Raw genomic sequence first — 16,070 nt, 5'->3', positions numbered from 1 at the left:
TGTGCTTCTTGCCAGCTGGTATCTGAACTCATGAATCTTTGTTCCCCTCCTGGAGACAAGCGAAGGAGGGTGCTGGAAGAGATAGGTCTCAGCCTTCAAGGAAATAGGATCCGCAGCTAGTTGATGCCCCTCCCCACATTTCCAATGCCCTAGGCTCCACTGTGGACTAACAGCCCCTGGGGCCCAGAAGTCAGGAGACTCAAGCCCCACCCTAGAGCAGCTAACTTTAAGGGTCTGCTTCCTCTCTAGTGAGTCCTGTGAACCAGTATTGTCCTGAGCACTTCCCAGACCTGAGCCCCCACTGTTCTCCACAACATAAACACACTGGGAAGCTGAGGTCCCACGGTCTGAGTGCCTTGCTCAAAGCTACGCAGCTTTGCAGAGTCAGAAGCGTGTGGCTCTTTCTGCTGTGTTGTAGTGTGGCAGGGAATTAACAATACACACTTCCAGGGAGGAGCCGGTGAAAAGAATATGAGTTCAGAATAATTGATGTGCCCTCCTGTTCTTTCCCGGCCTCATCTGGGCATGAGCAGTGTGCTTCCTCAAGACTGAGCCTTAGCTCCCAGACCAGTGGTCCTCATCCTTCCTAGTGCCGTGTCACGAAATCATCTCATTGCAGCTTCATAACTGTAATTCTGCTGTTATGAATCGTAATGTAGGAAAGGTTGAGAACCATTGTCCCAGACCATCTTACAGCCTTCCTTCATGAACTTAACTAGAAAGTACTTGGCAAGGAGACTAGTTATTTTTGTTATAAAGCAATAACTGAAGGAGAGAGAGGAAGACAGGACAAAGGCAGGTGATTAGGGAAGGCTTTTACCTCACCCCACCCACTGAAGGGGACGGAAAGAGGTACTCTTCACACATTAATGTAGGTCCTACCTGCACTGCTGCAAACATACCCACCCCTGCAGAACCCGTGCCTGGGAATTCAAATCTTATCAAAATTTTCCTTTTTCATCTGCACAACTTCCCATTGTTTACAGTTAGAGCCAAAATGTCTCTGAAATCCTCAGGGCTCTGTTCTCCCTCCCAGCCTGCTCTGTGAATTTCTCTCTCACCCTCACCCTTTATACAGTCCATCGGCCATGTGACCCCAGAGAACTTCCCAAATCCCTGGGTCTGGCCCTAGCTATCTTAGGACCCTTCCATGCTCGAAGAAATTCTTTTTTTCCCCATTTTTATTGATATTTATTGAGCTCTACATTTTTCTCTGCTCCCTCCCTGACTCTCCCCTCCCCCCTTCAACTGTCCCCCAAGGTCCCCATGCTCCCAACTTATTCAGGAGATCTTGTCTTTTTATACTTTCTACTTCCCACGTAGATTAGATCTATGTAAGTCTCTCTTAGTGTCCTCATTGTTGTCTAAGTTCTCTGGGATTGTGGTTTGTAGGCTGGCTTTCTTTGCTTTATGTTTAAAAACCACCTATGAGTGAGTACATGTGATAATTGTCTCTCTGTGTCTGGGTTACCTCACTCAAAATAATGTTTTCTAGCTCCATGCATTTTCCTGCAAAATTCAAGCTGTCATTATTTTTTTCTGCTGTGTAGTACTCCATTGTGTAAACCTACCACATTTTCCTTATCCATTCTTCAGTCGAGGGGCATTTAGGTTGTTTCCAGGTTCTGGCTGTGACAAACAAAGCTGCTGTGAACATAGTTGAACACATGTCCTGCTCAAAGAAATTCTAACGAGGGGCTAAAGAGATGGCTCTTGTTTTTCCAGACGACCCAAGTTCAACTCTGACCACCCAAATAGTGTCTCACAACCATCTTTAACACTATGAAAATGCCTGTTCTACTTTCCATTCCACTCAACCCCCAGGCAGTCCAGTCAGGCACGTATTGCAGAGAAACGCATCCCCATCGATTGTGGGACTTGGGGATGTTTGCACTGTGTGAGGAGAGCAGAAGTCAGTTAGAAGAAAGGAAGGCTGAAGGGATAGAGCCCGCACTCGGTGGTAGAGCAATAAAAAGTTGTCTCCTTGCTCAGTAAACTGCTACTGTTATCTGTCATTTCAAAATACCCTAATGGAAACATTGGAAATAGAACACTTTGGTCTCTAAAAAAAGATGATGTCATGGTGCAGCTGGGCCAGATGCCCAGGATGGACAGCCTTGAAGGAGGATGAGCAGCCAAAGCTGATGAGGCACCTGCACCCCCTTCTAGCCGACGGTAGTGAATGGTTGGCTCATGATCATGGTGGTGATGCAGCTATTTTCTGGTTGTAGTTTGAGGATTTGGGGGCAGTGATTCCCCTGCTGGCTCTGGACATATTTGGGTTAGGTGTAGAAAGTAAAGGTGTTGTAAGCCAGACCTCTAGTAGCCCAACATTTGGCGTAGGAGCCAAATTTCATCTCAGGAGCCTGAGAGGACAGCTGGCGAGGGACACGCAGAGTAATTCACTGTGTGGTGATCACGTATTTTCTCTTTTGGTTTTTCTTTTTTAAGTCAGGGTCTCATATAGCTCAGGCTGACTTCAAACTCGCTGTGTAACTGTGGAGGACTTTGAATGTCTGACTGTCCTGCCTCCCCCTCCCAGGTGTTGGGATTGCAGGCGTGTGCCATCTTACCTGCCATTCCCATATTCTTTTTATTTCTTTGCTTACTCTTGTGCAGTGCTAAGGCTTACACCTGGGGACTGATGAAGGCCAGACAAGTGCCCCATTATCTGGGCTGTACCCATGTTTTTGCAGTGGTCTCTTTCACCACGACCTTTAGTGGACAGTTAACAGGGGAAAGTGACATTGTTTATCCCAAGTCTCAATTTTAATTCTGTTGCTCCTTGTTTCCAAACTTACACTGTCTCTGTATTCCTGCCCAATAAATCCAAATCGTTAGCGGCCTCCAGAGGCCCTTCCTGAGCTAGCCCTGTCTATGCTTCCTGAGCTAGCCCTGTCTATGCTTCCTGAGCTAGCCCAGTCTACGCTTCCTGAGCTAGCCCAGTCTATGCTTCCTGAGCTAGCCCAGTCTATGCTTCCTGCTCTGCCTCCTCTCTTGTTGGCAGTCTTAGCTTCCTTAAATTGCTGGTCCTTGGCCAGAGCTTGACTTCATTCATGCTACTCATTACATCTGAAGTAATTTACCATTCGATGGCATCCCTTCTTCAAAGTTTAATCTTGACCATTTAAGCATAAAATTGTCTTGGGCTTCTCTAAATTACTACTACACTCAGAACTATTTTTCTTATGGGACATTTCCAATTTCTCAGTGTCCAATTAGAACCTAGGGTAGGATCTGTGCTTTGCTCTTTGTCTCTCTGTCGTCTTCCAGCCAAGTGTCTTTGACAGTAAAATGCTGGAAAACATTAATTGAATGAATAACTATAAAGGCTAAAATTTATCAGATTAATTGATTTTTTTTTCAATCGCAGACCTGAAAGATGAAGGAACAAGGAGGCCATTGCTTTTGGAATGGTTGATGCGTTACATTTGTACCATGAGTCTCAGAAAAACACAGTAGGGGACAAGGAGATGTGGCTTGGTAGTACAGTGTTTGCTTGTCTCGAGTGAAGCCCTGAGTCCTGTCCCCGGCATGGTATAAACTAGACAGGGTGGTGTACGCCTGGAATCCTAGCACTCAGGAGGCAGAGACAGGAGGATCAGAAGTTCAAGTCATCCCTGCCATACAGTGAATCTGAGGTCCGTCTGGGCCACGTGAGGCCCTGGAGACTATATTCTTACAGTTCAGGTATCCGAGCAATTTGTCTCATTTTGTTTAGTTTTGAGAGAAAACCTGTGACGTAGATACAGAACAAAGGCACACGAAGACTGATGGACCTGGAGACGCTCTGTACGCTGGAGACCAGCGCCGTGTTTACAGTACCCCTTTGCCTCCGCAGGATGGAGCTGCGAAGGTGACTTGTATGGCCTGGTCCCAGAACAATGCTAAATTTGCTGTCTGCACAGTGGACCGAGTGGTATTGCTGTATGATGAGCATGGGGAGCAGAGAGACAAGTTCTTCACCAAGCCAGCTGACATGAAGGTGGAGAGGACTTGCATGTGCTCCAACACGTTACCCGAGAAAGCTGTGTGATCTGCCTTCTAGCCGTAGACATGGGCAATGGTCTACTCTATTTCTCACTATAAACTTTCTGGTCTTTTGGGAAATGTGTGTGTTTTCTTTTCTCCTTCATTTCTACTCATTATCTTTGTTTTTACTCCTAGTATGGCAGGAAGAGCTACATGGTAAAGGGCATGGCTTTCTCTCCTGAGTCCACTCAAATTGCCATCGGACAGACTGACAAAATCATCTATGTCTACAGGATTGGAGAAGATTGGTGAGGACAGGATGGGGGGTAGGCGGGTTGTGGCCACTAAAGAAGAGTTGGGCATGGGAAATACCTCGCTGGGATAACGATGACATCAGGCATGGAAGGCAGGAACTCTCTAGAGCCTAATTCTATTGTGTCCACCTCTGCCTGCCCCACCTGTCCTGCAGTCCCATCCCTGGAGGGATGAGTGTAAGCCAGCAGAAGGTCCCGAGAGCCAGTGATATGCTGTGTCATTGGCATAGCTCCAGGGCTCCTTGGGGACCCACTCACTTCTCCATCAGACCTCCCACAGAGGGCCATGTCGGGCAGTTCATTGGGAAGTGATTTTTAAGGTTGCTTCCTTGCCTTTTGTCTGACAGGGGTGACAAGAAAGTCATCTGAAACAAGTTCATCCAGACGGTAAGTTCAGAGATGAGCCGCACCTGCTTCCTCCTTGTAAATGTAACAGGAGTTGCCTTTTTCAATGTCTGACCCTGACTTGACCTGCTAAAGGATGGTGCTGTCACCTGCTTGAGAGCCTTGTTGTGTCCCCTGCCTGCCTTTTCCCCCTGGAGAGGACTAGAATGACGGTGTGTGGTGGGTGGCGGTTGTTCTGAGTGTGCCAGTCCACACAGGTAGGTCACCCTTTCACCCCTTCTCATACAGAGTGCTGTCACCTGTCTACAGTGGCCCGTAGAGTACATTATTGTCTTCGGACTGGCTGAAGGCAAGGTAATGGAGGAGAGGGAGACACAGGTTAGGTATTAGGGGGGGATAGTGTCCTGGGGTGCCGGGCAATATGGTTCATCTTTCCCCTGGAGCTCAAGTGCGTACTTGAGAAAAATGCATGAGGACTAATTTTGTCATTTGGCATTTTTACTTCTGTTTCTCCGTGCCTGGGTTACACTGTAAGTAGCCTAGCCAGACTTGTTTGGTTTTCAGGTTCGCTTAGCAAACACTAAAACTAACAAGTCGTCTACCATCTATGGGACGGACTCGTATGTGGTGGCGCTGACAACCAAGTGAGTAACGGAAGTCGACTGGGACTGTCAGGACAAAGCTGCATTTGATGGAAAGGGGACTGTCACAGGGCGGAAGTCCCTCCCTCTGTGCCCACCTCTCTGCCTCTGCCCTTCAGTTGCTCTGGGAAAGGCATCCTCTCAGGTCACGCAGACGGCACCATCGTCAGGTATTTCTTCGATGATGAAGGCTCCAGAGGGTCACAGGTATGAAGGGCGCACACTCACTCTGGGGTGGGGTGGACATTCCAGGAGCCCTCCCAGGGAAGCTGCAGGTTTAAGCACCATGACTGGAAAAGGGCAATCTTGGAGAGAAGCGTTTGGTGCCATCATGGAGACTGGTGTTCAGGAGGCTAGAACTCACTATTTATAGGGAGGAGTGGGCAGAAGGGACCTTGAAAGAAGGGAAATAAAGACTCTAAGGGGGACAAAAAGTGAAAATTATTTCCATTTATGTAAATACATACATATACACAAATGTATGTATATATATACATGTTTATGTAATGTATATACATCCAAATGCATAGGAGAAAAAAGTTAACAGCCCATCAAGATACCTCAGCAGGTAAAGGTGCCCAGTGCCAAACCTGACATCAGGACCCTTGCCATGCAAGGACAGAAGTGACTTCCGCAAGTCATCCTCTGCCCTTAGACCATGTGCACATATGCAAATGTGCGCACAAAAACACACACAAATAAATAAGATGTTAAAGAATTAACTATTTTCTTGGAAAAAGAAAAGATAGACATACAGTTAAACTTTGCAGTTTTACTCTGTATAATTTAGTACTGTGGAATCGTTTACATTGTGAGTTACCCACATAATTCAATTTAGCCCTTCTTGAAGCCATGTACTCTCTTGGACCTAGACAGTGTTGGTTACTGTGTGTCGTCTCTCTTTGGGTGGCTTTACTAGTACATACCAGAGGTCTCAACACACCACTGTGAGTACACGGCCCGTGTACACATGGCATGCGTGTTCTCATGATGGACCCACATGGGCTCCGACACAGAGACAGGCGGTAAAGCCTTCAGAACTCGGGCGTGTTGATGTGGGAAATGCTGGCAGGAAGGCTCGCTTTCTCTCCGGGGTGGGATGGTCAAGAGTGTGAATCAGCTACTAGCCTAGCATTCGCAATGAACAATTGAAATATTCTGTCCCAGGAGAAGTTGGTTAACCACCCATGCCCACCGTATGCCTTGGCTTGGGCAACCAACAGCATCGTGGCAGCAGGCTGTGATCAGAGGATTGTGGCCTATGGAAAGGAAGGCCATGTGCTACAGACTTTCGACTACAGTCGTGACCCTCAGGAGCGTGAATTCACCACAGCTGCAGCAAGTCCTGGAGGCCAGTCTGTCATGCTAGGAAGGTATGACAGGTAGGTCCCCCGGCCAGTTGCATCTCTCTCTCTCTTTTTTTTTTTTTTTTTTTTTTTTTTTTTTTTTTTTTGATTTTCGAGTAGGGTTTCTCCATAGCTTTTTGTTCCTGTCCTGGAACTAGCTCTTGTAGACCAGGCTGGCCTCAAACTCAGAGATCCGCCTGCCTCTGCCTCCTGAGTGCTGGGATTAAAGGCGTGCACCACCACCGCCCGGCCCATTGCATCTTCTACCTTTCTCTGTGAGCTCTGCCCTAGCCAAGTTCTGAACTGCAGCGGGAACCTGGACAGAAGCAATGTCTGTTGAAAGGGATTCTCAGATTGTCATCTGCTTCAGGATGCGCTGTGCTGCCTCAGCCTGGACTCCACAGCAGATGCCATCGCGTTCCCCATGTCCCCCTGCCTCGTCCCCACTATGCCATTGTGTTCTAGTTTGAGTGGAAGACTAAGTAGCCGTCCTCATCGCCAGTGCCTGCACTGGCATGGTCTGTAATGTAGCCGCCATTTGGTGAATGAATAAAGAAACAGCCAAGCAGCTAGGGTCAGGTCTCTTTGTCTGTCTGTCTTTATGTCCTTCCAATCTCACGTGTCTCCTGAGGTTCCATCCTTCTTTGACTCCTACACTCTGTTTCTTCCTCTTCCCTCTCCTGGCAGTCCATTTGTCTCACTTGTCCTGCTGTCCTGCTGTCTCTACTTCTGGCTTTTGTGTTGTTGTTGGTTTTTGAGACAGGGTCTCATTCTGTGGCCCCAGCTAGCCTGTAACTCACTAGGTAGACCAGGCTGGCCTCAAACTTACAGTGATCCTCCTGCCTCTGCCTCTCACCTGCTGGCATTACAGGCGTGCACCACCACACCTGGCCTCCATCTTCTACCTGCTCCTTTCACCCCTACCCCCTCAACTCCCCGCACCTTTTCCCCTCCCGTTGGGCCGCCTCGCCGGTCTGCCCTTTTGTGTTTGCTTCCCTTTCTGTAGAGTGAGATGCTTCCCTATCAGTACTGGTCATTTTCACTCTTTACCTTTCTAGACTCCGGGTGTTCAACTGGAGTCCTCGAAGAAGCATCTGGGAAGAGGCCAAGCCCAAGGAGATTGCCAGCTTATACACCATCACAGCCTTGGCATGGAAGCGGGACGGCTCCCGGCTCTGTGCGGTGTGTTGTTAGGAGCCCCTTTCTGTACTGGCGATTGTCTCCAAACTACAGTAAAATAGAAACTACTCCCTATGCCAAGGGAGTCGCTCTACTCTGACACAAGAGAACTCCAGCTGCCTTGTGACTTCAACCTAAAAAATCTGCTGTTAAAGGCAGGAAAGGGAAACTTACACTTTCCAGGAGGCCCTGAGGGACACGCTTGTCCAGGACAGCCTGATTCCCTCATTGTCCAACCCACGTGTGATCCCTGTAAGTCCTGGGATTGCCACTTTTTTTCTGACATGTCCAGAACCTGCCCACCCTTTGCTGGCCACTTCTGTCTAGATTGTGACACTGAGGTCTGAGGTCTTGGGGTATATCCAGACACCGTCCTTGGCCAGCGCGCCGTGCATCGCCTTCCATGCTGTCCCTCTCTCTCTCAGGGTACCCTCTGTGGTGGGGTGGAACAGTTTGACTGCTGCCTCCGAAGGAGTATTTACAAGAACAAGTTTGAGCTGACGTATGTGGGACCCAGCCAGGTGAGCAGCTGATGGCCTAGCATGCTGAGACCTCTCATGGCTCATCTGTCCTTGTAACATTTCCCCCGCCTGCTGGCCACAGCCACAGTGTCAAATTTAACCTTCCTCCCTCTGGCAGAGCTATCGTAGGGAACTGAATGTGTCAGGGCAACTTCTGGCAACCCTCCTGCTACGTAGTTGTTCTAACCCATCGCAAGCAAAGGTTTACACACCTGGCTCAAGAGATACAGGGATTGGTGCCTGTATCTCCCCAGTGTGAAGCTGTTCTCAGCGCCACCCACTAGAGTTGTGGACGTGTAGGATCTCAGGCGAACTGTAATCGCACGACTCTGTTGTCCCAGAGACGCGCGTCTCACTCTCCCACTTCCCTTCCCTTGCTCTTATTACCAGTTTGTTCCTGGATCTTTCCAGTCTCTCCAGAAACGTTTATCCTTTCTCTACTGTGTGAGATCTGTTAAGGACTGAGAGTACAAAGGTAATTTATCTGTAAGACATCGTACCCAGAGATACGGCTCTTACTATTCTTACAGAGAACACAAGTTCAGTTCCCAGTGCCGTGTTAGTGTCTCACAATCGCTGGGTCTTCAGCCTTGGGGATGCTACGCCCTCTTCCGACATCCGGCACCTGCACTCACCTTTGTACACACCCACACATGTAATTCCAATTCTTTTTAAAAAAGACATTGTGGTCTGGTATGTGGCCAGTGAGGTTGAGGCCAGCCTGGTCTATATAGCAAGTTCCAGGCCAACCAGAGCTACATGTCTCAAAAAAGAAAAAAGTAGAAGAGGAAGAAAAAGAAAGAAAATCTTAGCATTTAGGAGGATGGCCAGTTGGAGGTCATCTTAGGCACGTGATGATATAATAACGATAATAATAGGTTCATAATTATATAACAGTAACGACGATATAGTATTCTGTCTTCATAGGTAAAGAGCTTTGTACTAAGAAGTGCAGGAACAAAGTGAGTGATTAGTGTTACCGAGTAGAGCTCTCAGAATCGAATGGCCACGGACAGCCCAGGCCATGGGGAAGTATTTCCTAGGTAGCAAGCCCCTGTGTGGGTGCAAGTATTGTCCTTATCAACAGCATCCCAGGCCGAGGGAGAAACAAGGTATCCTGGAGTTGCGTGAGGGACCAGCGCACCTTCACTCTTCTCCTGCTCTGGGAAAGCCTGATGGGTTGGACTGGTCCCTTCCCAGGTGATAGTGAAGAACCTGTCTTCAGGGACCAGGGTGGTGCTCAAGTCCCACTATGGCTATGAGGTAGAAGAGGTGAAGATCCTGGGGAAGGAACGGTACTTGGTGGCTCACACATCGGACACGCTGCTGCTCGGAGACTTGAACACCAATCGCCTCAGTGAGGTAGGAACCGAGAGAGGAAGGGTGGGTAATGGGATGTCTTGGCTTGCTAATTCTGAAGATGCGGGCCCTAAGAAGTAAGATTCCCCATAGGATACAATTCTGATATTATTTCCTGGAATATAAACTTCCACAGTCAGACTGGTTTCTCTTGGAAATATGAGGATCAGGGCAAGAGTCTGATACAGCTCACGTTTTGTGTAACGTCAAAACCTCCCTGAATACCATCTCTCTTCCTTGCCACTGACATCCTCCAGGCTTGTCTTGGGTGATTGTCTACATTGTCTATGATGTTTTCTCCTCACTTTGCAGATAGCCTGGCAGGGATCTGGTGGCAATGAGAAATATTTCTCTGAAAATGAGAATGTGAGTAGCCGCGATTCCCTGCCCCCATTTCAGCAAGCGGGAGCTTCTAGTCAGAGGGGCGAGAGGCGAGGGATGGGGAGACTGCAGGTAAAGGGTGGGAATGAAACAGGAAAAGACAGGGAGAGGTCACCCTGAACTACAGTGCCCCTTCCCCCACTTCTCTACACACCGCCTCCATTCTTCCCTGATGATCTTCAATGCTGGAGAGCTCACCCTGGTGGAATATGGGAGTAATGACTCCTTGGGTTCTGTACGCACTGAATTCATGAACCCTCACCTCATCAGGTAACTGAACCCTGGAAATCCAGAAGGATTCCTTTGGGACTTCTAAAGTGTGTGTCTCCAGATCAGGCTAAAAATGTTGTCCCATGTGCTATTTCAGAACCCTCCAGAAGACCCTAGCAAAGCCCATTTATCTTACCTTGTTGTTTCATGTTTCAGCGTCCGTATCAACGAGAGGTGCCAGCGAGGAATGGAAGATAATAAGAAACTGGCTTATCTTGTTGATATTAAGACTATTGCTATATGTAAGATGCTCTTATAACTTTAATACTGACACAGATACCTGTAATGCACTTGTGTATCATGAGCATATTCAGTGATGAACCAGAAAGGCACTAGGTAAGTATGTAACCTCATTTTTACAGTGTTAGAGGAAATGTTTAAGTCCCTGTGGGTCTGCCTTTATGAAGTGTCTGGCTATGGATACATTCATGCTCAGGCCTGTCAGAAGGCCTGTCCATAGAATTACCATGTTCTCTCATCATACATCTTAGGGTCAGCAAGTTGTGAACAGTAGAGAAGAATTATCAGTAAATTTAGGGATTTTCCTGTTTAGACATCATCAAATCCTAGACTCTTTAGAACTGGAAGGACTGTACTTTTTATATTTATGTTATTAGTAACCCTTATTATTAGTAACTAGTAACAATAGAAATGTAATTTGCATTTCACAAGTGTTTCATTTATAAATCTCCACTTTATGATTTCTGTCACCAAATGTTCCAAGCATGGAAGGAAGAACTAAGACTAGCTTAGGATCGTGCAGAAGGTGTAGAGACGAGCATGCCACATAGTATGTCTGTAAGGATGGGACTGGCGTCAGCTACCCTGTCCGTACTTACTGCTCTGTGAGCTTAGCAAAGTTACTTCATCCTTCTTAGTGTCTTAACCCACACAGTGAACGAAGACAGCCCCTATGTCAGATGGAAGCACTCAGATCCTTCCCTGCCACATAATCGTTAATAACGTCCAGCTGCTGAGAGTCATGACCTATTGTTAATACTTGCTTATCCATGCCTAGTGCTGTTAAATCAGAACTTTTTGTTGCATTTACATTTAGTTTTTTACCTCATCTCTTACTCATGAGCATTAAGAGAGTGGTTTTTGTTTGTTTGCTTGCTTGTTTGTTTGGGGTTTTTTTCATTGTTTGGTTTGGTTTTATTTTGAGACAGGGTTTCTCTGTGTAACCCAGGCTGACCTGGAACTCACTCTGTAGCTTAGGCTGGCCTCGAAATCAGAAAGATCCACCTGCCTCTGCCTCCCATGTGCTGGGACGAAAGGTATGTGCTGCCACAGCCTGCTGAGTATTAATTTTTTAAAGGTTTATTTTAGTTGAAAGGATATTTGGCCTGCATGTATGGCTGTGCACCATGTGCATGCCTTATGCCTTTGGAGGCCAAAAGAGGACAGTGGGATCCCTGGAACTTGGTGGGTGTGAGCTGCCATGTGGTGCTGGGGATTGAACCTGGGTCCTCTGAAAGAACAGTCAGTACTTTTAACCTCTGAGCCATTTCTTCAACCCCTAGTTGTTTGGGGTTTTGTCGCGGCCCCCCTTGTCCAGCAAGGATGACGTGACCACCGGAGCTCTTCTTGCTACAGTTTATTCCAGGACTTTATTCACAGCAATCTTTTCCCTTCTCTTTTTCTCCTTCTCTCTCTTCCTCTCTCCCCCGGGCAAACCTCTCCCAGCCCTTAAGTAGGCCTGGGCTGCCAACCCCAGATTGCCAGGTGGGCATTGCCCATAGGTCCACGCATATGCAAGCAGCTGACAGTCATTGCATGATAATAGCATAAGTCAGGCCTTAGCCATAGGAGTTGATTATCACAGAGAGCACTCGCTTTCGGGATCGCGGAGGGCGGGAGCCGGTGCGACTCCACGCAGCTCTCTACATTGCCATCAGGTGTGGCTTCATGCAGCTCGCTACAGGGTTTGTTGTTTGGTGTGGTTTTAATCACATTACTGCTACTTGCCGAGGGCCATGCTTAGAGCAGAATTGCTGAATCATAGGAGCAGCTGTGCCTTCAGCCTGACTAAGTGTCTCCCATTGCTCTCCAAAGAGGACGGTCAATGTCCATTCCTCTCCCAGTCAGAGTTCCTATCCTTCCACATCCTCTCCAGGACTTGAAATGCATGGTGTGTGTGCAATGCCATTTCACTTACTTATTGTTCACTTGGATTTCTCTTCTGTGACTTCCAGTTTCTCATCCCTCATGCATTGTGAAAGTCAAGTGGTCTCTTTGTTAGAGATGTGAAATTCTCTATATAACCTCTGATGGTTACTTACATTGTAGTTTTTTTTCTCAGTGTGTGTGGCTTGAGTTTTCTCTCATTTAGGTATCTTTAGTATTGAGACATTTAAATTTTTATTGTAGTTATTTATGTAATGGAACCGGTTGGGGGAAGCATTATGTCATGGCACTCAAGTAGAAGTCAAAAGACAACCTGAGAAGCCAGGCAGTGGTGACACACACCTTTAATCCCAGAACTCAGGAGGCAGAGGCAGGTGGATCTCTGTGAATTCAAGACCAGCCTGGTCTACAGAGCAAGTTCCAAAGGTACACAGAGAGACTCTGTCTTGAAAAAAAAAAAAGACACTCTGAGGCGGTAGATCCCTCCTTCCCACTGTGTGGGTCTAGAGGATCAGACTCAGGCCCTGTAGCACACACCTTTAAATATTAATTGAAGGGCCAATGGGATGACTCAGCCTCTAAAGATACTGGTCCAAGCCTGATGGCTCAGCTTCAGTCCCTCAGGAGAAGACCAACTCCTGCAAGTTGTCTTCTGACTTCCACGTGTGCTCCTTGCAAAATAGAAACAAAGAGCTAAAAATGTAATTAACAAATTCTTAGTTTAAAAAATTGAGTCTAGGGATATAGTTGGGTGGCGGAGTGCAGGGGAGCCCTGTGTTCAATCACCAGTGCTGCCAAAATAATAGTAATAGTAATTTCTGGTTTTGAGGTCTCATTTTAAAACTTTTCCCCATATTCCCTCCTATATTTTAACATTCTTAAGTTTTGCTTTCCATCTGGAATTTATTTTTGTATGTGATGTGGGTAGGGTTTTAACTTTATTTTTTCCATCTGTGTAACCATTTACTGAAAGCCCACTTATTTGTTATACCATCCCTGTCATAAGTCAAGCTTTCGTATACATATGGGCCTCTTAAGATAGTTTCCTATTTCATGAATATTACATTTCACATCTGAGCTCAGAAACACAGGTATCTATCTGCACTGGGAATGATATGTAGGCGAGGAGGCCTAATTCTCATGGCGGTGATAACTCAGACCCGTCCATTCGCTCGCGCCATGAATTTTACATATTTTTCAATATATGTAAAATGATAGTCGGTTCTCTAAGTCACCGGTCCTTTTTAATGTAATGAAAATTATAGACATTTCTCAGGAAAAATGCATAAATATCAAATTTTATATATAATTGCAGGGTCCCTATGTGGTCCTGGAGGCTCTAACAGACTTGGTTGGGTTTGGCTTTGGTTGCTGTGTTGTTTTTCAGTGTTTGAAGGCAGGGTCTCACGTTGCCCTGACTGGCTTTGAATTTCTGGTCCTCTTGTCTCAGACCCCTGGATACTGGGATTATAGATATGAGTCACCATGTCTACTGTCATAATTTCTGTCTCCAGGTTATCAGTCTGTGTGCCGGCTGGTCCCATTGGTTATCCTCCTGCCTCAGCCTTTTTGCCTTGTGCTTGAGCTCTGGGTGTGAGCCACTGAGCTTCACTGAGTGAGCTCTCCTCAGGGCTTCCTTCTTCGTCGCCTCACTTGTGCATCCACTGCTCTGGTGACTCCGCGCAGCCAGGGTGACATCACCAGGTTATTTCACTCCTCAGCTCTCTCTGGTACTCAGTAACACGGTCACCCTCTTTCACTGTCTTTTCAAGACAGGGTCAAACGAGGCAGCTGGAGCTGGCCTACATAGAAGGGCCTGGCCTCAAACCCCTACTCTTTCTGAGGGCCGGGTTATAGCAGTGTACCACCATTTCTCCATGAGACCTCCTATCTAGTTGCCTATAAAGCCAAGTAAAACATTTATAATTCTAGACAAGTTTTTCTAGAATTAATTTTCTAGAATTATTTTTCTAGACAGTATTTCTCTGTGTAGCCTTAGCTGTTCCTGACTGTCCTTGAACTCTCTCAGTAAACCAGGCTGGCCTCAAACTCACAGAGATCCACCTGCCTCTGCCTCCTGCATGTTAGGATTAAAGGTGTGTGCCACCACACTTGGCAAGACCGAGTTTTTTAAGCATCTTAGAAAAATCGTGCAATATTGGTCATTTGTGGTCCCCATTGATACCTCTGGACTGATAAAATGTTCCTGAATCCCAACATGATTATAAAGCCAGCATTCTAGAGACCAAATGCAGCCCTCTACATGGCGGGGTTCACTCTTCTTACCCTGTCTTCTTTGCAGTGGATCTTATTGGCGGCTACAACATTGGTACTATCAGTCACGAGAGCCGTGTGGATTGGCTGGAACTTAATGAGACTGGGCACAAGCTTCTCTTCAGGGATCAGAAACTTCGTGTGAGAGGGGTTACTAGGGTTTTCGGCCTGGGCTGGTCCACAAGTTGTTACCAGGGATTGTGGGGGCAATGCAGGACATAAGTTCTTGGTTCCATATGCCATTAGCATAGCAAAGTGGACCAAGGATAGTCTATACGCTGTCAGAACCTGACCTAGGGACCCTGACAGAGACCGTCTACAGGCCGCGTCCTCGTGAAGCTGCTTCCCCTCCTCAGGTCCAGCTGCCCTTTGCCCCATCCCACTGCTGCAGTGTGCTTCAGCCACACTAGCTGAAGGCATGGACACTGACTCGAGCAGTCTCTTGTCAGGGTGGCATCTCCAAAGAGGTTCGCTTTCCTTGTGATGCTTCATTCCAGTGAGAGCCTCACTGCAGACTGTCAGCTCACTTAGTTCGTGTGTAGCCTACCTGCTAATGTGGCCCAGGGTTACTCTAAGAACCTATGCTCCATAGTCTGACCTTCACCTGACCACACCTTGAATTAGATCGTGGTTGTTTGGTCATCTCATACTCGACCAGTCAGGATTTACCAACTTAGCACGAACTCCAAGGGCTGGCAACTCAGCACATAACTGACTGGTGGGTCATTTCACCGTGGGGGAAATGGGCAGAACCAAATGACATCAGTGCTGTCTCCCTCTCCAGTTGCATCTATATGATACTGAAAGCTGCTCCAAGACAATGATCCTCAACTTCTGCTCCTACGTGCAGTGGGTTCCCAGGAGTGATGTGCTGGTAGCCCAGAACCGAAACAGCTTGTGTGTGTGGTACAACATTGAGGCACCCGAGAGAGTCACCATGTCCTCTATCAGAGTACGTTGGTGCCAGGAGGCCCAGGTGTGTCGCTCTAACTCATTAGCGCTCCAAGGAGAAGTATGTGGAGACCATGTGGTGTTCTCTACCCAAAACCCACAATTGCTATCATAAAACTGGCAAGCGAAACTTTCACCCCCTCCCCATACTGGCATGGCCTCCGGAATTATCCTTGCTTGCGTTTCCTGACCTTGTGTTGCATTCCTAGAGATGAGGCCACATTCCAGTGGCCCTGGGACTATATAAAGTCACCATATGGCATTCTTTGCAGTCTAGAAGACAGACCCCAGTAGGAGGGATGGTTCCATGCCATCATCCTTGTCCTTGTTCTTGGCCATTCAAAATCCCTCCTTTTTCAAATTACACATAAAACACTCTTTACTGTCCCA

General features: G+C 47.2%; 1 long non-coding RNA gene across 1 annotated transcript; it reads left to right on the top strand.

The window, feature by feature from the left end:
* Positions 1-8,264: 8,264 nt before the first annotated feature.
* On the top strand, positions 8,265-10,046 carry LOC130865240 (uncharacterized). The gene is made up of 3 exons (XR_009056088.1): positions 8,265-8,318; positions 9,519-9,680; positions 9,990-10,046. It is a non-coding gene; the product is annotated as an uncharacterized LOC130865240 (long non-coding RNA).
* The last annotated feature ends 6,024 nt before the right edge of the window (positions 10,047-16,070 follow it).

The sequence above is a fragment of the Chionomys nivalis genome, chromosome 23 (assembly GCF_950005125.1).
Source record: "Chionomys nivalis chromosome 23, mChiNiv1.1, whole genome shotgun sequence".
NCBI classification, from domain to species: domain Eukaryota; kingdom Metazoa; phylum Chordata; class Mammalia; order Rodentia; family Cricetidae; genus Chionomys; species Chionomys nivalis.
Note: the sequence above shows the minus strand (reverse complement) of the source record. Positions and strands in the feature narration are given on the sequence as shown.